The sequence below is a fragment of the Prinia subflava genome, chromosome 4 (genome assembly GCF_021018805.1).
Source record: "Prinia subflava isolate CZ2003 ecotype Zambia chromosome 4, Cam_Psub_1.2, whole genome shotgun sequence".
NCBI classification, from domain to species: Eukaryota; Metazoa; Chordata; class Aves; order Passeriformes; family Cisticolidae; genus Prinia; species Prinia subflava.
In genome coordinates, this window is record NC_086250.1 from 65,402,719 (window position 1) to 65,425,342 (window position 22,624).

Sequence of the window (22,624 nt, forward strand, 5' to 3'; positions counted from 1 at the left end):
CATTTGCTTGCATGAGATAAATAACTTTAGGAGACATAGTTAATGGCATACTTATCTTCTGCACAAGTGGAAGAGTTGGCTGTGATCCACTTCCGACTTGGAATTTATACTACTACAGTTAGCATCAGATAAAAGCTGATTTCAGGAACCAAGAAAATTGTGTTAGAGAGAAAAGGAGGGTTCTGCCTCCTTCATAGCAGTTGGGAGTTAGTGGACATGCTGCAATTTAATTTCAGCAATTTGTGTTGAGACACCTCTCATTCCAGAAGGCAGCCTTTGTTAGACACATGTAAAGCAGAATATTAGCAGTGTCTGGAACAGGACAGGTTAATGTACTGATAAAGAAATAACACAAACTTCCACTCAGAAAAGCCAGTAGTATGGGTTACAGATCATCAGTCAATTAAAGAGTGTGGCCAAGGCAGATGGACCTTATAATTTAAAGGATTTTATTCTGCTTTTTCTGAGACAACAATTCACAGTAAAAAAAAAAAAAAAAAATCTGCATAACACTGATTGTCAAAGGAGAAACAAAAACTGCACAAGCCTTAACTCTGTCTTCTGCTGTATTAGCAGAAGACAGATTAGCAGAAGATGCATCCACAACACACATAGTGAATGGGACAAGATTTAGTTTTTACACTGCTGTCTGTATTTCTGCTGCTTCTTACTACATATGTAAAAGGATGTTATTCTTCAGTGAGTAATAAATTCCCTTTCAAAAACTACCCTAGGTTCACTGAATTTGTTTTTAGGAAGAGCATTTCACACACTCCACTTCACCTATTATTCAAAAGTAAAAATGTTTCCCCAGTATCTCAGGAGAAGGAAGAGTCAGTTCAGGAGAAAAGGAAATCATGTCTAGATTCTCTCTTCCTACTGCTACCACAGCTTTTCTGTTTCTGCTCTGTTTTTACAGAACAGAGATAAACAGCCTTCAAATCTGGGGAGGCAGACAGTTAAAAAAAATCAGCAGTAAAAAACAATCTATGTCTGCTTCCAACACCCTTTGGTACCTGGGCTGCTTCACAACAAATAAAGTTCTTTAAGTATTAATAAAAATTTAATCAATATTTTTAAAGAGTTTTGTATGAATTTCAGCCTTTAGTTACCTGTGTTTAGAATGCATATGATGTATTTTCTGTTACATGTTTTTATCAGCAGAGAAAAGTGCTGTGTAAACTATTTGCTGTGAACTATGTAAATGTAACAAAAAAGAATACTACTGTCAGGTGGCATCTCTATGTATCACCTTAATGCAATGAAAAATGGTAATAGTGTATATCTGGGAGACCTGATTGCTTGAGTAAAAGCTGTCTTATAGTTTTACTTTGAAAAACAGATGGGTACTCTGTTCATTTGTATGTGGAGATGGCTCTGAGATATGGATATAAAATATAGCAGGATTAGAAGGTTGATCCTATTTACACTCAGGAGAAATAATGCACCTGCCATATGCAAGAGCAGTAGGCTTAATAGGAAATGGTGATACCTGAAAAGGTGACCAAAAACACCAGGAAAAAAAAATCCAAGTTGTGATTAATAGTTTCATCAATATCCAACCTGCCCCCTACCCTCTCAGTCACCTCAAATTTTTGAGGATATAGGTAGAGGCCACCTCCCAGCCACCACAGAGCTTCTGAAGCTGCCCTGAATAATCTGTGTATTGCATTTACTTATACCCCAAATCCCATGACATGAAGGAATCATGTGCAGTAGTGAAGCCACAGAAATCTGGAATAACTATGAGCAGTACAGCTCCAGTAGCTGAATAAATCTGGGTGTGGGTAAACTTAGGAAGGAAGAGTTCTTAAATTGGCTTTGCATTAAATGTTCCCACCCTACACAGGGACACTCACAAATCATTAGAACATGTATATCTGAGCAAAAGCACAAAACTTTTAAGTTTTAGGTTGATAATTTTAATAATTTTAAAGCAAGGGGGGATTTTTCAATGTAAACATGGAAGGAAATCTACATTTTTAACTTTAACAGAACAATCAACACTGATAACAGAGTTCATATATTTTGGTTGCTAAAGGTTTGGGTCAATATTTCCTTCCCAAAGAGTCATGGGGTAGTAAAACTCAAGTTTTTTGTGAGAACAGAGTGATTCCCCTACCACTCTTGCAAGAATAACTCCAAGAAAAGTAGGTTTTTTGAGAAGGTGGCATTCATGGAGCTCTTTGCCTGCTTCCCCTGCTGTCTTCTTGGGTATATGTGAGTATATGTCCCTGTCACCACTGAGCAGATGTAGCACCTGCTCCTAAAAGAGGAGCAGTGAGAGGTCTTGGTTTGCTCATTCTCCAGATGTACTGTACACTCCTCCCAGGAATGTCATATTTATTACATAAGTGCAGAACCGAACCACTGTGCACCCTCATTAACACTGGCCTTGCTGACCAAAAATGGATTTACAGAACACTTCTAAAAAATAATTACATTCATTATGCACATATGAAATGACATGACAGAGAGAATCTAAGAGACTCTTGAGGAAGGTAGAGACCTAGACCAGAGCATCATCTGGGAAATCCTTCTGTCTCACATTAGACTTCTACCAGCTTATCCTGGAAAAGAGAAAACATGTAAAGGGGCCAGGGACTAAATGATATATTTCTTTAGGCTGTACATAGCTGATTTATCTAGTACAAGCTGGATACCCATGCTATAGACAATACTAGGGCCTGCCCAAGTAATATTTGCTTTAGAAAAGCAAAACAAAACATTAGCCATGACTAAGAGTTCTGAGCTGTTGGAATTTTGAAAAGTAACAGAGATTGTGGCCCAAATCAGAATGCTGATAACCAGACATTACATATCTTAACAGAACTAGATCTTAAAACAACTAGATCTTAACATAACTAGGTATATGTGCAGTTTATAAAAAAGCTGAAGTCATCACTAAAATCAAGTTCTTCTCAATGCCAAATCACACCAGGACATTTGTGATAAATGTTCCTGACTAAATTAAACTGTACAAAGAAAATCTAATGACTATCAAGGAGAAGCTTAAGGAGGTTCTAAAACTGGTGGGTTTATTAAAAGACACAGTAAAACACAGCTGCTGTGCCAGAAAGCAGAAATCTAATTTTTTTATGGAAGTTCTAAGAAGGGCTCTGGCAAAGTCTCCTTACAGTAGTGTGATTGAAAATGATCAGCAATGGCTCATGTATCACACTAACCACAGTAACCACTAACCAAAACTGAGATTCAGTCTGCTCAAAAGAAGGCTTTGACCTCAAGCAATGGAAATAAGAAGCTCCCCCTCATTCTTTTTAACTCTGCATGCCCTTTTAAAATGAAGTTGATCAGCCATTATTTATTGCTATCAGATGGGGATCTGCAAAACTGTTCCAGTGTTCAAAAACCTGAAAATAATTAGGTTTTCAGATACAAATTTATGTAGTCAAACTCATAAAAAAGGGGACAGATTTAATAATTACAGTAGCACTGTCAGGGCAAACATGCAGTGGAACAATGCCTAAAACTAAGTTATGGAGTTGCCAACACATGAACAAACTCAGGACTTGGGACAGATGAGGACTGAAATTGCCAGAACTACATCTGAGATAGAGCAGTGAGAACTTATCCAAATTACCAGCATGGGATGCTAGGATCAGAATTTTCCAAGAGCTTTGGAGGGGAGACTATTCAGTTCTAGATGGCCTTTTTGTTAAAGGAAACAACCTCACAATTTCTAGGGTGTTACAGGAATATATGTTTGCAAAAGGATAAATAAAAAGTGTGATGGTCCAAAAACACCTTAAAGGAAGGGCAAAAATATTTTATAACAACCCAAAGTGAACAGTGAAGTAAAGAACATTGGGATTACCACATGAGCCAAAACTAAGAGTGAGAAATTCCTGCCAATGATAAAGGAAAATCAGCACCTTGAAGGAAAACACATGTAAGATGATATTGCTTAAGCTGGCAAGGATAAATATACTTGTGTTAGAATATAATTCTGACTTTCAAGAGATGACTTTTACAGAAAATACTGCAGCTGAACATGTAGCCACATGCACTAAGTATTTTTTTGCTAAACCAGCTCTACATTTAATAGAAACCTGTTGCATAGTAAATTCTCCCAGAATTTAGTTAATGTTTTTTTAAGCAGTTTCATTACAGGTATAGAGTGCAACCCCTAATTGATGTTATCCATAATGTTATAGGTAAGCAAGAAAATGGTGCCAAAAAAACCCTCAAAAAACTAACAACCTCCAAAACCCCAAAACTAATAAAAAAACCTGTGGAGTCATGCTCCTAGCAATGCTAAGCATGACTAACTTGTGGGGTGCTACCATGAGTCTGCCATGAAGTGTAATTTGTTCCAGAGGGAATAGAAGACATTAATAACCTGTCAGACCCAACACTGAAGGTAGAGACAGAAAAAAATACAAACTTACTTCAACCTGGTGCCACCAAGAGAAATGACTGTTTTATTAAAATGAAATGAGAATATGTTGTGAAATTTAGACAGTCACCAGTGGCATACTTTGGGTGAGACTGTACGGCCAAACTGACACAAACTTTAGAGAAAGGGTAATGTCTTTACAATTCTTGGAGAGATGTTTGAAAAGGTCGTTTTCCCTAAGGAAGTGTCACTTGAGTAAGAGTTGCAGAAAATTGACACAGTGAAACCTGTGGGCATGGCATAACCAAAAATAAAACCAAAAATAAATGAAATTGATGGTCCCAGTGGGAAGGCACAAAGTTTTCTGGGACAGCATGTCAAAGGCTCCAGTCACTTCAGATCATTTACAACTAAGGAATAAAATATAAATAAAAAGCAGTCATACATATTTGAAATTCTGAATTATTTTAGTGATGATTGTTGTTTTAAATGTTTTGCTGGGAAAAGAAATGAGATCCTGTGTTTTCTGTAAGTCTTTTCATGTGTATTGTGAGCTAGTGCTAAATTCACATGGTGTCTGATACAAGTAGGAGACAATAGCAGTAGAACTGCTCAGTTCAAAACATCAGGAGCTAAATAATGCACAGTTTACTCAAATATCGGAACTCTGGGCAATTTTGAAGGAATACAGTAGTAACAAAGTTATAAAAGAGGTGTGGCAATATAATTTTTCATCTCTTGCCCATCTGAGAGTGCATTTTAAGAAAAGCATCAAAAAGTAGATTAATAGACTCAAGTTCATGGTTAGAATATCAGCAATAAAGGAACCAGGGCAACACGAAAATAAAAATATCTAAGTGTCTCCCAGACAACCCATTTAATCTTATCTAAAAAATTTCTCTATACCCTTGATAACTTTAGAAATATGTAGTACTGCTTCTGAAAACATCTGAAAAATGTTACTCTGAGTTCTCTAGCAAACTCTTTCTATAATTTGTTTTTCCAGATGTCTTTCTGTAGCATTAGCATCACCAGGATAAACTGCTTGGTGCAGGATGAATCAGTTTCTACTATTTTAAATCCCACTGATGAGTATCATTGGTAGTGTAGATTGGATAGACTCTTGCCTCTGATATTCTTGACAATGAATCTTCCATCCACTAATTTTATAAACATCTCTCTCTCTCAGAATGGCTACAGCTGGTTCATTGATTGTTTTCAGGCCTTTCATTCACTGGCATATCAAGCTACATCTAACTTTTAAAAAAAGGCATTTAATCTAAGAGTCTAAAATATGCCAGTATGCTACTTCCATCATCATCATCATCATCATCTCAGCTGTTTTGTAAATACAGCAAAAGTACTTGCTCAGTTTGCAGCTTCTGCAGTTCACATAACTGGAGCTTTTATCCTGCTGTAAAGTATCACTGATAACCTTTTATGTTTGCTTCCTTAGATCATGAATAAAAAATTCTGTCCAGTCTTGGTATCATACATGGCAAAGCTGGGATAGAGTTAATTTTCTTAGTGGCTGGTACGGTGCTGTGTTTTGGATTCCATATGAGAATAAATATTGAAAACACACTCATGTTTTAGTTGTTGCTAAGTAATCCTCAGTCTAAATTCAGGACTTTTCAGTTTCCCAGGCTCTGCCAATGAGGTGCACCAGGATCTGAGGGGGAAGCATGGCCAGGACAGCTGACCTGAGCTCACCAAAGGGATGTTCCACACCATGGAGCATCAAACCAGTACAGAAATTGGGGGAGGTGGGCAGGAGCTGACAGTCACTGCTTGGGGATGAGATGGGCATTGGTCAGTGCATGGTGAGCAATTGCATTGTGCATCACTTGTCTTGGGTTTTCTTTCTCTCTCTTTCTCCTTTTCTTTACACATTTTTTTTGTTTTGTTTTGTTTTGTTTGTTTGTTTTGGGGTTTATTTTTGTTTGGTTTTGGTTGTGTGGTTTTTTGGGTTTTTTTTTTGGGGGGGAGGGGTTGTTTGTTTTGTTTTGGTGGGGTTTTTTTGGGGGTTTTTTTTTAATATTACCAAGCAGGCAGCTGCATGGTACTTAGTTGCTGGCTGTGGTTAAACCAGGTCATCCTCATTCTCCTGCTGTTTAACCAGGGTTTCAAAACTCTGCTTGAAAATGATCTGGCTGCAGTTTAATGTGTGTATGTATGATAATGATATACCAACTGGTATATTGAAGATGAATTGCATTTCATCTATAGTATAAAACCTTATCCATCTGACTACTATGTGCAGACAAAAAAAAATCCCACTACAGTGACTAAATAGCACTTCAAGACCTCCTGCCCTGACAATTGTGTTTTATCACTTCAGTACTTTTATTGATTTTTTACTCATTTCAGCTGGGAATTCCATATTTCTATGGAGATTAATTTTACAGTCATAAAACCTTTGCTTTATTGTGCCTTTTTCCTTGCTATTTTCACACTAATATGATATTTTGGAAGGGAAATGTTGACAGACCTAACTACTGAATTTAAAAAAAAATCCTCATGTAAAGACAACTTCAAAGAATTGTTCAATTTCTAAGCTGTAAATCCCTATTTCCTTTTATTAACCTTCCAGTCAGACATAGAATTTGCTACAGCAGGAAGCTAAAGTGATCCCTTAAATTTTAGGCTTTTTCCATTTATGTTAAAATCTTTCTAATGCCTACTGTATGGCCCAGGAGTTATTTTAGTCCTAGATACGACAGGTAAATTTCTATTTAGAGAGAGGTAAAACAGATTGAGTTTATCAGGTGGATGAGTCAAGGATTCCAAGCCTCTCAGGCAATCCTTAGCAGCATTATTAATCCTAAGCAACTGACTTTGCAAATCTTCAATCAAAGCTGAATTTTTGAATTTTTGCAGATGGATAAGGAGAGTGTTTTCCTTCATGGAGGGGGGCACTGCTGGAATACTGACAATTTTCCCTGTCACTTTGGGTAATATGAATATTTCCAGTTGCCACCAGTAACAAAAACAAACAAGCAAACAACCCCACAAGCCAAAACTGTTATCCAATTCCTGCTATTCTAACTACAGAAGTTTCAACAGACTTCCTCTTTGCTCAGATTATCATCAAAAGAATATTCTTGTATAGCAGTAGAAGACAAAAATAAAATCAGTGTAGTTCATACAAATTCATGTTTCTTACATGACATCAAATTGAAGAACTGTCTGCTTTTGATTGCTGTGTTTTGCTATCAGTTGTATATTTGCTTTGGAACATAAGCTCTACAATGCCTTTGATGTGAAAAGTCTGGCAGGTGTATCCATGTGTTCTGCACAAACAGCAAGCAAGCTAGGAACCTTGTGTGACAAAAAAATCAAGTATTTGGGTAGTGATGAGACAGTGTTTGAATTCCCACGGGGCTTTTGAAGAGGCTGGTGCACAGTGCCTCACAGGGTTTAGTCTGAAATGCAGGGTGGCACTTCCATGGGGTCTGGGAAGGTTGGTGACACTATTTTACCTCCTTGTTCTCTGTGCATTCAAGAACCTGGACTGTGTTTGCTCCTTTCTAGGACAGATAAGGAAAGAAATTCGATATTGCACTAATGGGTCTAGAGATAAGCTGTTCCTGCCCCTGTTTGTAAATGTGATATTCTCTCATGCTCTTATGACGTATCTGATTCCAAATCACAGAGGTACAGGCCATGTCTCCCAGAGCTGGATCAGTATTCACTCTCCTTTCTCCTGCCCTGAAAACTCCAAGTTTACTTGGCATTAAATCTAACTTTAGCTCTGTCTTCACACAAACCCCTGCTTTTAACTTGTGCTAGTTCAGGCAGAATAAAGAACAAAAGCTAAAATTCAGATAAGCAGACACTCCTGATTTTCTAAGAGGGCAAAATTTTGATGCTGATGGAGAGAAGCTCATCTCAAGACAGCTATTGGGGGTCACCTATGTGCTCAGAGAAAATGCTGAATAGTGGAGGAGGAACTGGTGAGGTGATTTGGCCCACTGCTGTGTTCAGAATCGCCTAGCACATCATCTAATTCTGTAATCAGTTTTGTTCCAAAGTCACATGCACATAAGCACAGTGCTCAGGTGGACTTAGGATCAAGAGTGCTACTCCACAGTGGGATTTTCACACTCAAACTTGCTTAACACAAATGGTGTAAGTGTAACCAAAAGCCTCCACCTCCTTGCTGGAGCAACAAGGATAAAGCCATGAGGATAAAAACCAACCTTTCACCATGTAACTTAATGAGGGCTTAACTTTTCACGTAATTCAGCTACACAAAAAAACTCAAACCCAGACTTCAGGCAAATGATAATCAGGTGTGGAGTTTTTTTGTTCTTTTGTTTGATTTTAAATTGAGAAAATCTACTTTTGAATCTTCCATAAACTTTTGAGGAGTAGATGAAATAAGACTTTGCGTATTCTCTTCCAGCTCATAGAAGTGATAGCAAATGACTGATTATTTGGGGATGTAGAAGCCTATGGAGTCAAAAAGGAATCCATGGACCATCCCTGGCATTCAGCAGTTGATCAGCCCTTCAGGAAACTTCCGAAGTTAGAAATAACTCCTTAAGATGTACTAAAATAAAATCTCTCCATGACCTATGAGTCAGGACACAAATGTCCTTTATGCTTTGATATTTCATTTTACAGTGTTTTTTATTATGGAACAATGGAACAAGTCATGACTAAAACTTTAGTCATTAACTCCTTTCTGATCTACTACCAACTTGGAAAGTGGTGACCACATGATTCGTATATATAATGCCAAAACAGGAGCAGCATGAATGTTAAATTATTTGCCATGTTCACAGACTGTCAGATGGGGCTGATAGCCAGCTTTTCAAAATAATCACAAAGCTATCTGCACAGCTGTATCATATTTTCAGCTTGTACTCCTTTACTACTGCAACCAGCATCCAGTGTTCTCAACCCAATGCTCGCTTTGATGAACATGGCAAATAATTTCAATTTCATATTTTTTCTTGCTATAAATGAAAGGAAAGGAAAAAAGAAGGTGTAACTGTCTAGTCTGATCTATAATTTCCTCTGAAGCAATATTGCAAGAATTTCTCATTTGCAAAGCAGGAATAAAAGAGGGAGGTGATAAACAGCAACCATAGAAGTGTTGTATGGATGACATGAATAGATGAAGGGCCTAAACTAACTGTGAGAAGCGAGAAGAATGAATTGGAGTGACAACACATAATCAAATTCCTTTTCATTGTTTCCTATCTAATTTCTGCAAAATGTGTTGAACTTGTGATTGTCTATCACTAAAGGACAGAACATTTGCCTTTATTGTACCCAAACTGCTTCAGTTACTATTTATCAATCTGTTTAATTAATAAACAAATTGCTGCTACCAATTGTTTTGGAGATGCTACACAGTACCCCAAGATTATAAGGTAAGAAAATGCATTGGCAAAAATATTACAACTTAATATAATGCAATTCTGTTACTGATAATCTGGAGGACAAATCTATCACTGTAGCAGCTCTACCGCCCACGCACCCCAGTTAAAACCAGCCCGTGCAAAGCTCTGTGAGACAGCCTGCCTCAGAGCTGACAGGCTGAGGCTGGGGCAGGAAGCACGTGGATGTGGGCAAACAGATGGGCAAAGTGAAAGCTAACAGTGAAATGGTTATGATTAGTGTAATAGTTTCCGAATATTTGATGAGCCTGCTGCGGGGGCAAAGAAAAAGGCCTTTATTTTATTCTTCCATAAAGGGATGGATGTTAATGAGATAATTAGGGTAATGATGTAATTAAAAGAAAAGCTGGAGTCCCAAAAGATATAGTTTATAATATGAGTGAGGAATGTCACCCTGTATGATGTTTTTAATATTCAGTACAGTCTGGCTTTGAGAAACATCACAAATGCTTTAAGGCAGATTTAAAAATGCCATCTTCTAGAGGGAGAATTGGGCTGTTTGTTATTCCTTAAATAAATATTTTAGGAAAGTGCAGTGGGGAGAGAGAACAGGTTATCCAGTTTGCAAGGATAAGCACAACTACCACCTAACTGTTCCTAAAAGGGCACTTGACAAACTCTAGGGGTCGGGGAGAATCAGTAAGGGAGTGGATTCAAGCTGGAGAATTCTCCCTTCCCAGAGCATTTTGGCTGCACTGATGGAAGCAAAGTGCAATTGATACGATGGGATAGCAGTGCTCATCCTTTCCACTCAGCAGCCCAGCACAGCATTAGCAGGCTTTTCTGGAGGAAAAATACACCTCGGTTCTCCCAGCTTCAGCAGAACGGAGAGCTGTGTTAAAATAAATCAGTCAAGCACTTAATAAGAATGACCTGTGAACTCCCTTCCCGTCAGAAATGGCCTTATTGTCAGAAAGCTGTTGTAAGTGAGAATATTTGCTCCTTGAGATTTATTTTTTCATGATTACCTAAACTAACTACCCTTTCTATTCCTCAGGGTAGTGTGAAGTCTTTACTGATGCAGTATAAAATGGCTTTGTTTGCCCGAGCCCTTTGACTGCTGAGGGTTTCTGAGCATTCACACTGATTGGAATTCATTGGCCTCTACAGTGTCCTCACCATCAATATGTTATATCCATAATACAGCAGGGAGGGAAAAAACCCCAAAAAACACACACAATAAAGAAAAGTAAATAAAGAAAAATCCTTACTTCAAAGCGTAATTAATAAAATTGCTGCAACATTAAGATAACTTTTAGGTATCCATCCTTCCTGTAAACCTCTGTCTTAATAAACTAGATTACACAGGCACAAATTCTCAATCTGTAGGTTTTAACTCAGCTTCCCCTCTATAGACAGTTTAAGTCAACAGAAAGACTGTCACCTACTCAGAGGGCTTTGGATCAGCTTTGGGAGCTCAAAGTTTTCCTGAAACCTGACAATTTAAGCATAACTACACCTATTCAGAGATAAGATTAAAACTGCTTGAAAAATGGTACTTTTTCCTGTCACACTTCACAGGGGTGAAAAAAACCCAATTATTTTTTGGCTATAATCAAAAAAACTGACTCACAGCTCTTCCTTCAAACAAATGGACCGGAACAAAAAATTTTTTAAAGCTTAGAAATAGCATGGAAATGTTTTTGATCTATTTCTTTAGTTGATTATGTATTTATTTTCTTAAAAGGAAAACAAATATAAATATGAAGAAGTGTTATTTAGGTTACTCAAAGACTAAACTGAACTGAACAAAAATTTTGTGCCAAATTCCAACATTCCAACAAAACCCCACACCCCCAACCTTGCCATTACAATTTTCTAAATGGTATTTTTTCTGCACTTGCAATCAGGAAAGCCAGAGAGGTAGCATGAGATCATTGCAGTGCACATTTTGGTTTAAATTTCTATTTTTTTTATCCAGTGTCCAAAAATAAGCAAACTCCTCCATGAGGAGGGAGAGGTTCAAACCTCTTTTTTCCTGGTTCAAGGCAAGGGTCAAAGGCAGGACTCCCCCCTTTCCCAAGGCTGCTGCAACCATCACAATCTACAGTGGCCTTTGAAAGCATCTTTTCTCCAATGCTCGTACAGAGGGTCTTGTGTTTTGCATAAAATGCTTCAATATTTATTGAGAAAGCAAGAGAGCGTAAAAATGACTGTGTAAGACAGTGGTTAGACCCATCCCAGGGGATGTGAGACACTTGGGTTCCCTTCCCAGGCCAATGAATTTTTAATTGTATTCTAAAAAGTGGAACAGCCTTAAGAGGAGAGACAAAGCCTGACTCAACTTCCTGGAAACCAGATGAGCTTTGCTCAAAGCCCAGATGTTAATCACGTATAAGGAGTAGGTGAACTCCCTTTTCCTGGGTTTGCTTGACTGCCCTGATACCTGGGCTGTAGGGTTGAATGAGATATGATTATAATATACATCTCTCTGGTTTACAAAGGAAGATAATTTGGGCATTTGACTGCTTTCAATACAGAGAAACACAAAATAAGTAACTTTTCAGATGTCCAAATTTCAGAAAGTTAATATTTTGATTCTTAACAATTTTTAGGCCAAGATGAAGAGTCAGCCATTTTCACAGCTCATGGAGAAACATTTTACCATTTCCCAAAACTGTTACTGATTTTTCTTTTTCTACTTTTTTTTTCCTTCAAAGAAAATGTTCTTCATAGAAAGCAAACACAGAATTTTGTTCAAAACAAACACACAGCTTTTGCCTCATGTACCCATTCATCCTGGAAAATCTTTGTCTATGAATAAACATCCACATTAGAAAGGATTTTGATCCTATTTTTCTAATTCCTACAGTTACGCACATTTATACCATGATGGGATATGAAATGAATTAAATTCAGCATGTGTAACACTAGTGAAAGGCAATGAACTTTACATCAGGAAGGAACTGGATTCATGCTATATATAAGAGGAATCAAACAGCCTTCAAGTCTGAGTTTCATGAGACACAAGAGGTATGCACCTTTTTCATTATAATTGAATGTAAGTGCTTGTATGGTTTTTAACAACCAGTGATTGCTCTTGTGGTTTTATGGCCTGGTCATATGCCCACTGAAATCAACAGAATGAACTGTGAAAGGCTTCTGAGCTTGCTTAAAAGTGCAGCTCAGTGACACAGAACAACCCAGCTGCCTTATCAACAGAAAGGATTTGAACAAAATGATTAAAAATAAATTTAAAAATATACTAAAGCAAAGGTGATTGCTTACAGAGTTTAAAATTTTTAGATCTACATGGTTTATACTTTCCCATGCTCCTTTTCCCATCAATAATCCAACCATTCATCTTCTGTGAAATCTAAACCTTCTGTGCTTCATGTTTTATTCATCCTAAGGTGCTTAATTTATACCAAAGGACAGCAGAGGGGCTAAGAGTAGCCTGTGTAAGGGGAGATGCCTTTAAGGCTATTATTCATGCCCTTTGATCTCAAGTTTTCATTCAGGAAACTTTGGTTCTGTGGGTAATTAGAGGCTGCCACTAACTTTTACTCTATAAATTACAATAAATCTGAAGAAAGCCAAGGATGATGGAGACTGTAGCCATGTTTTGAAATCTACAATACTCAGAGCAATTATAAATATGTTCTAAAACCCCAAAGTTATTTCTGAATCAAGGCTAGTTATTTTAAATCTATATTTCATAATGTAAGTGATAAGTATTATCAAATCCAAAAGTATTTATGACTGCTTATTTTATATACCACTTAGGTTGACACCTAACAAACTACAGTATGATGGATGAAGACCGACACAAAACTTAAACTTTCCCATGGAAATATATGTTGTGAACTGCACACAATCAATTATTTCAGACAAAGCCCATGCTGTTTCCTCTTCTAAGACACTACTACATATTTAGGTTTTCAGCTTGAAAGCCCATTTTGGCACCACTAATGAAATAAATTATGTTTCTTGTCACATCTCCCACTGGGTGGCGTGTGGTACCTCATGTATGTTCATTTGTCACCCTCAAATAGAATAATACTTCCTGCAGGTTCCCAGAGCAGATAACTGCCCAAGTGGAAGTTAATTAAGTCATTGGTTCACTTTGCTCCAAAGGATTTTAAACCACGGATGCTAAATGAGAAACTTACAGTTCCACACTGGAGACTCATCCAATTAAAACACCAGAAGAATTCACATGTAGGTAGAGCCGTTCTCACAGATTATGGGGAAGAGAAGACTAACAGCTAATAAGTAATTTATAACAGAAAAAAAACCCAGACAGCAGAAACTGTCTTCCCTGAAAAATCTAGTTGAAAAAAATCTGCTGAAAAAGTTGCATTTTCTCCTATTTCAAATTTGCAAGCTGACATGACATTTCGTTGTGTCATGTTTCCACTAGCGACTTTTCACTTAACTTCAGTAGATAGTAGAATCACTTTTTCTAAGTGCAAACTCATCCAAACCCAAGGAGTTGTTTTATTTCTTTAAATATAACCTAAGGGAAATATTTAGAATTTATTAAATACATAAGATTTGCTGCTAACAAAGTGACAGAAAAATTCTAATTTCTTTCCCATGGAAGAGGCGAATACTTCTGTTGCTTCAACAGTTAAGGAAAAAGTTTTATTTCTACACAGTAGCATAAAATAGTAGCTACATAGCCCAAATGATCTTTTAGGCAAAGCACAAAGTTCACCAATACTTTTGTCTCTCTAGTAGCAATAAGCACAAGGCTTCTACCCATTACCAAGTTGTTCAGCTCCCATTACAATAACAAAACCTTGCAGGCAATAAAATTTGACATTTTGCTTTATATTTCACTATAATCTTTTTTTTTTGCTTGACAGTAAGACTAATTGAAGACCAATGAAAGGCTAAGAACAATAGAAATTAAAATCCCTTTGCTTCTGGGTTGCCAGTTCAAAATCGTATTCCATTTCCAAATGGAAACTCTGCTTTGGGCTGGAGATGGCCTTCAGTGTCCCATGGGCTGGTTGGAATAAGTCTGGGGATGTTTATCAAGCCCTCAGGAACATACTGCAAAATTTTAATAGTAGGAATGGAGTACATAATAGGGATAAAGTAATGAGTTACCTCTACACATGATGGAAGTACTGTGAGGAACTACCCATGCTAGAGAGTAAGGAGGGTTTGTCCAGAAGATAACTGGATTGACAAAACTCACACATGAAAAATAATGAAGAAAAAGAAAAGCAAAATATCAGTGTAATTTAGCATATGGGCATAAAAGAAAGATGGACCAATTTTTCTGTGTTTGGAGAGGTTTCCTGCCCCATTCACAAGGAGCGAGTAAGGATGAATATAGGATTTTCCATTTTCTTATTATGTGATACAAGTTAATAATCTTGTATCACATCAACTTAATGAGACATTGTCCTGCAACATAAGCATAGACAGAACTTGATCTGCATTTTTCCAGGTAAAACATCTGGTAAATAGTCCTACATAACACCAAAGAGCTCTCTTGTGGGCTACTGCACGTGAGAGCTTGTCCTGTGGAAGGGTGGGGCACAGGGCCTTTCCGTGCCAGATTCTGCCCTCACAGACAAAACCACTCCCCTGAGTGGAGAATGCTCATTCTCTGTGTCCAGCCCTTCAGGAACAAACCTGCTCTAGGCCCAGAACAGTCTGGAGGTCATAAAGATGAGCATGGTTTAGGACCTGTTGGGCAGTAATGTAGAGTATTACTGATGTATTATTGACTTATGGTAATCTTCCTGAAAGTGTGAGGAAGTAAAACAATTTAAAATTGTTACCTGGGACTCTGAAGTGCCCTATCATCTGCACTAAGAGTCTCTATCCATTAGAGGCAACCCAGTTTAGAGACAAAGTTGGTGCATACTGGAGGCACTGACCAACTTACTTATTCTGTCTACCACTGAAGAAACAAAGGTGTTATTAGAAGCCCAGATTTTAACTGAGTTGGCTTTCTCTAAAGAGAATGGCAAATATGTAGCATGCAAATTGCAAATTATTTGCAACAGCTGCTGTTTGCTAAATTCTCCTCCCCTTGCTGGGTTTGGTTCTCATTCACCTGAAAAACAGAAGTGTAGGTGGCTGGTGCATCTGGAGGCTTTTCCCCAGAATGGATGGGAGGGAGAGGTGAGCAGATAGCGCTGTGGCCAAGACTTTGTCTCTACATTCAGTCAGTAGAGCATGCATAGGATTTCCTGCTTATCTTGTTCGTGTAGCCTGGAAACTTTTCCAGATATTGATTGTATCCAAGTACAGTGCCTAATTCAATGGAGCTGCTCAAAGCTGGAGCCTTCCTGCAAGAAAAGTGATCACAATGCAATGTAACTTCTCAAAATTACTACAGTAAACACATTACTACATCTCTAAAAATGAAATACACATTTATTGTGAATGCCTCCAGATAGTTTCAAAACTTTTCCAAGAAGAATTGCATAGCGGTTGTTATTACTTAATGGAAGGGCGTTTATAGACATGAGGTTACAATGAAATTAAATTAATTCCAAACAAATAACGAGGGGATATATATTTCCAAGGACACCACATCCTTAAAAAAGACCTCTGCTTTTATCCTCAGCACTAGGAGTTGAGGGCTGCACATAAGCTTTGATCAGCCTTAATTAACTCTGGATTGGATCTGTGTCTGTGAATTGTTTATAGTATCTTGGCTGAAAGCAAGATGCTGACCAATATATTTGTGGAAAAAAAAAATCCAAATCCTAAAACAGAGTTTGACTTGCTGGATTAATATTATGCCAGCTAGATTGAAAAAAAAATAGCCTTAAATATGTTGCTGTATATCTTATTTTAAAAAAAGGAAATCCTGACCAATTAGGATTTGTAACAGTGTTTCCCATGGGCAGTATTTCTGATGGAAAACTTGATGAGAAGCCCTTGGTATTGCTCTTTGCTGGGCTGTGCCCTGCAGCTGTGCCTGGAGCAGAGTGTCAAACACTGAGGCTCCAGTTGTTTTGAGAAGCCAGCTGGGTGTCAGTGGGTGGTTTCCCGGCTGGCATCTTCTCAGGACTTTTGCCCAGGAGTCCCTCTGGCTGGCTGGGCAGCTTGAGAGTGGAACGTGTGGCTGGGATAACATCATCTCACTGCTGTGCTCAGCTGACCTTCACAGTGTTTTTGTTTTGACTCATATTTGCTTGTAAGGAATTTGCTTTTTCTGTCATTGTAAAAATACACAGACAGATGCGGGCCAAATCCTGAATCCTTAGCTTTATAGGCTCCAAGCCCAGCCACAAATCCAAGCCCTGGCTGGGATCTGCACTGAGCAGCATTAGGCAAACACAGCAGCTGTGTGGCTTTATGTGCTCCCAGCCCTGACACTTCTTCAAGGAAACCTGCAGGAGCACAGGTACCTGCACTGATCCTGCTGCAGAAACATCCACGGGGCTCACTGACAGCTGGCAAGAAGGAATTAGGCCATCCAGATCCCCTTCTCCCAGCACCCAGCATGACCAAGCACTCTCAGTGAGCTGTGAGAAATCACCTATACCACAGTAATTCCCAGAGTTGTGTTTATACAATGCCAGCTGGAGGAACAGATCCCTTCTTGTGGGAAATTCACAGCTCCATTCATTAACAGAAAAGGCACAGCAGAGGCTTGTAGGAAAGAGACATCTTCAGAGAAACTGAGAGCAGGTACTGAAGATGAAGTGTACCTTTCTGAAAGCACCAATGCCAAAAACAGGACCTGTAGTAATCATGGCTGGTTTTGTTCTCTCATTCCCATACATTACTGCAGGCATCAACGAAGTCGTAACAGTGTTACAGAAGTAAATCCAGAAAATACTGCTTTAGTCAAGGCTTTTTTTTGCACCTCTTAGACAGAAGCAATTCCAGTGACCAATCTTACCTGCCAGAATCAAGTCCTGGGATTAGCTGTGCTCAAGGATTTCCAAGCTGTGGTTCTCCAAAGTGCTGGTAAATCATCCGTATGTGGTCTCTGGTCCATTAAACAGCATGATCTCATCAGCCCTAAATAGCTGAGCTAAACTCTGTGAGAAACTTTGAGAGCTGACAACAGACTTAGTACCAAACTGTGGGCGTCACTGTCCTCCACAGCACTGTCATTAAAGCAGGCTGTGGGTGGAAGCTTGGAATCACCACTACTGAAGAAAGAAAAGACATTCTATGGCAATATCTCCATTAAGCTTTCCCTGGGCTCCAGAGTGTTGAGCCCACTGGCTTGCATGTGCTATAAAGGCAGACAGACAACCTGATGAGGCAGAGGAGATGGTGGTCCCAACTCCTGGTACTCTTGCTTATTTCAGAAAATGCTTCTGCTCAGCTCCAAAGAGGTGCTTGACTTCAGACAGACCTTAGGATGTGGCAGGTTTAACTTTAAGCAATACTAGGAATCATTTTTCCCTCTGTAAGGGTCCTCAGCAGTGCTGCCCTCAGCTGATGGCATGGGGGGGGGCTGGGTATGGGATGAACACCTGAACAGGTCCTTCACTGCTGCTTCCACTTCTGCTTCTTAAAAACTTTGTCTGGCCCTAGGAGCCCTAGAAGGTTCTAAGATGTGATCTCCAATGTCTGCTCTGTGGTTTACAAGGAAGTGTGCTATGTGACAGAAACATGTCAGAAAGCACCAAATGCAGAATGAAGGCAAATATTTATTTCAATAGAAAATGTTTAATTTTTTCTTTGCTGCTTGTGCTTCAGACACGCAGCAATAATTTGAGGTTTAATTTTACCCCCTGCCCCCAATGTAGTCTCTGATCTAGAGTAAGATAAGTCCTCTTTTTTCTTTTTTTATGTGACATTTGAATGGATACACTTATTAAAAGAAATCAGATGTCTGAGAAAACAAACAAACCAATACAAATAATTCAAGCTATGCAAAGACAGAAGAAAATAACCCACAAAGAGATTGAAGAATGATAATTTCAATGTTTTCAATTGAAAAATTATTTTGGAAGAGGATTGCCTTTGGATATAGTTGGAGCACTTTCACCCAAAGAGAATTTAGTCAATATGTGCTAGCCTATTTAAACTAAGATGTTCCACAGAAGCATCTCTATATTGATGGTATTTTTAAGTTTCAAGGTTTCTGTGTTCATTTTCTGATGAGAGAAGTGAAAAAAGGAGAAGAAGAAAGTACTGAAAAGCAGACCCTTATGATAGGAAAATATGTTTTACAGATTTGCAACTCCGGAGGTATGGCAGAGACTTCTGAAAGGCTTTTGCTTTTATGCTTGTTTTTCTTTTTCTAATGCATATCAGAAACACGCTCAAGCTGTTTGCGGGAATTGGAGTTGTCCAGCGTATCTCTCTGATCATCTCCAGCTCATTATAATGTGACCTGTGGGCCTGCGTGGTGCTGTGCCCCGCAGTCCTTCTGCTCCAAACACCCCAACCAGGGACTTGCTGGGACATGCAGACTGCATGGGACCTGCAGCAATTTTCTTTTGTGGGAAACCCAGAGCACAGACAGGGGGACCGGAGGCGCCTGCTGTACCCCGCCAGGGAGTTGGGCTGCTCCCAAGTCTCTCCATCTGAAATGCAAGCTCCATTTGCCATTTCCCCCCCAGCTTTATTTCAATTTGCATACACCTATGCTGGAAGAATAGATGTACTGTGCATAAATGTCCTTACTGGCACACAAACAAAGATGTTTATACATAAGCAAATTCATCCTTTGTTGGCTATTAGAGTCATTAGTCTCTTTCAAACACTTGAGTCATTCCATTCATGGAGCAGAAAAAGTACCACTGACCTCAGCGACCCATCACAGACAAACCAGTGAGCAGCCAGTGATGGAGAAAGAAAGCAAATTCTCACTTGAAAAAAATATAATAAAAAATCCGCGAGCTTAAATTTGTTTGCAAAAACTGTTTAAAGAATCACAACTCACAGCTTAGTAAGGAAAGTCAGTTTTAAAGAAATTAACCACAAAGAATGAAGATCTAGGTCTTGGTCTGGAGCTCATTGCAGTCAATGGAAAGAATCACGGTTTAGTGGGTTTGGTGAATGCTTCCCACTTTCAAGTCTGCTTGAAAAACCATAATTTCAAACCCTTTCAGCTCTGCCAGGAGATGAACCATCTTTCCAAAACACTTAGAGATGTTCAATAAACACAGACAAGGAAAGTCAGTTTGAAGAGATATGTTGGCGCATAAGGCAAAAGGGGGTGTGTGGGGAAATGAAGGAAAAATAAGACATTATTTTCTTCATGTCCCTGCAGAGTGGGATGCAGGACAGAGAACATAAATTTAGGCCTGTGCTGCTGGGAACAGGAGAGGTGTCAGAAATCACACATTTTGCAGTGTGTTCCTCTACAAGAAAGTCCTTTGAGAGAAAAGCCTCTAAGTGTGTGAGCAGAACCCATAAAATTTTACACCCACCCCTCCAAAAAACGAAGAATCAAGAGTCCAAACCTGCCACAGAAACCTCGAACCTTCGTTTAAATTTGTCTGCAATGCATTTACAAGACATAGGTATAAAAAGGCTGAGTGCTTGCAGTAAAATAGTTACATCTATAACTTTTTCATTGTAGCAAGCTGCTTTTGCCAGTGCCAAGATACTGTTTTTTATACACAACAGTGTGTGTATATGGTTTTAAAATTCTGTACAGTAGTTTCATACCAAACTCTTCATTGTTTATATAATTTTTCATGTCAAAATGCATACTGTGTTCCAGAAAAAAAAATGGAATATATCATATTTTAATAATTTTGCATAAATTGTGTTTACTGTGGGTTTTAAAAAAGCCTTTTCCTTCCAACTACCAATCTGATTGAAAACAATTATGCTTCTGGCACAAGACTCTGAGCAATATTCGGCACAAATTACATTTCATTCTATTATTAATAGATGTGATATGTGAGAAATGAAGATGTATGTCTACTTGTTTCTGTTTATAATTATAGCAATGCCATTCCTATTTTCCCTCTTTTATATATGCTTTTCAGAATCTTTGAGTTGGATATGTATGTGTTTGTGATCTCTTATCCAAAGGGCAAAATGACAATGAAAATAAGAGCAGCTATCCTGTTACAAGATTAATTTGGGTATGATAAATGAGTGTTTTTAGAATGAATTGCATAGGTTACCACTTAAACAGGTCTTGGCAGCAAACCAGCCCTTTTCTCCAACAAAAAGGGGGGGAAAAATGTAGAGAATGTATAAATGAGTTGATTGCCCCAGGATGTCTCTCTCAAGAAGGATTAGAGAAACCGACTGGGGCCTTTTCTAGCCTCACAAAAGCACTATTTGTGCAACAAAAGTTCACCTAGATAATCACGTTACTACAGAAAAAAAAATACAGAAAGTTTTCTGCTCCTGTATAACCTCTTGAAAGACATTTGAAGTCATAGGTGCCTCTAAGTCAGCTGTGTACTGCAGGCCCAGCCTATCCAAAGAGTGGGAGTGAGAACAAGTTCTCTCAAATACTCTTCAGCAAAGGCAGGGAAAGCCAAACAATATAATTTCGTGCTATCATTGAAAAAGTACTGGGAAATCAAACTCCACAGTCCAGGCACAGCTTCATCAGGGCTGTGCAGGTTTTAACTTCCAGGTTTTAACTGTACTGTGTCCTTAGGTTCAGGCTATGGTTGGCCTCACATGAACACTGCAAGAAAAAAACCAGCAGCAGTATCTGAAGGGCAGCTCCCGGTCACGCACATTCTTCCTCCTAAAGCTGTTTGTTCCAATTGAGACACAGGGATTTCTGAAATGCCCAATCAGTTATGAGTAAGACTCCAGCGTGGCTTAAGGCCAGTCATGATATACATTTGATGAGATGGGACATCTGTGTTTCAGTTTGGTCTCTTTATAAGAAATTTATTGGCAGGAATGAGTCTAAACCATTGTCGGGGTATGTGACAAGACAACTGGAAAGTTTTTGTGGTGGAGCCTTGTAATTTTTCTTCCTTTTACTTTTTTTTCCTTGCAAGATTTCTTCCTATAGCTATTTAATGAAGATAGAATGTCTTCCTCACCCTGATTATTGCATTTTTTTTTCCTCTAATCTTTCTATACTTAAAACTTTTAAAGCTGCCATAGCTGCTCAGATCAAGAGCCCAGTTCCTTTCTGTGGAAAACATCAGTAGATAATTATGGAACTATTACTATAAGAAAAATGGAAAGAAAAGGTAACCATCCTCCCAGCAGAGTATAATCAGATTTTCTGAGGGCACAGCTGATAGGGGTGTTGTCCATGGCTTTTTGCTTTATCTCATTTATTCTTCACTGATTTGGCTCAGAATGCAGTAATACTGGGCTTCAAATTATGCCTTTTTTGGCTGTGCAGAAAGATACCTCATTAAAAAAAAAAGTGTATTAGCTGGTAATTTTGCTGCGGTCTCCTAGGCCCTAGGTTATGGAAAATTCAACTTTTTCTATATCCTTTTGGGTTAAAAGACTTGAACTGGGCATGGCATGAAAAGTCCAAACAGTGGAACAAGATGTAGCAAAAAGTAGGGACAAAGAGAATTGTAGAAAACATGATAAGCAAAACCAGAGATGAGAGAAAGACTGGTCATGGGCATATGCTTAGAATAGAATGAAGAGATTTTTCAGAGGTGAGAGGACTTGAAATGGGTTCTAAACAACAGTGAACACCAACCTTGTCTCTTAACCACTCCTATGTGCTGTCTCCAGATATTTTGTTCATACCAGAGTGCTCTGTTCATTAAAATTCATACATCTACAAACAAGCAAAACAAAAGGCCCAAAACCAGATAAACAAACCAATCAAATGCTGATGCATAATAGAGGGGAAAATAAAAGGAAAGATTCCCCCCCTGGCCCCAGCTGTTCATATTTATATTCACTTGGCAAACACTTGAAAGAGTTTCTATCTGATGTATTCGTGAATGTCTGAGGGGGAAAAAATGATCCTGGATAGATTCATACCGAGATATTGTTATATTTCATGGCAATC

At 38.5% G+C, this 22,624-nt stretch overlaps 1 protein-coding gene and 1 long non-coding RNA gene across 2 annotated transcripts in view; one reads left to right on the forward strand and one right to left on the reverse strand.

Annotated features, from left to right (window-relative positions):
* SEMA3A (semaphorin 3A) overlaps positions 1 to 22,624 on the reverse strand; it is a 237,311-nt gene that overhangs the window by 179,307 nt on the left and 35,380 nt on the right. The gene's annotated exons all lie outside the window — the stretch shown is intronic.
* LOC134549399 (uncharacterized) lies at positions 5,446 to 13,666 on the forward strand. The gene is made up of 3 exons (XR_010080096.1): positions 5,446 to 6,180; positions 12,581 to 12,741; positions 13,495 to 13,666. It is a non-coding gene; the product is annotated as an uncharacterized LOC134549399 (long non-coding RNA).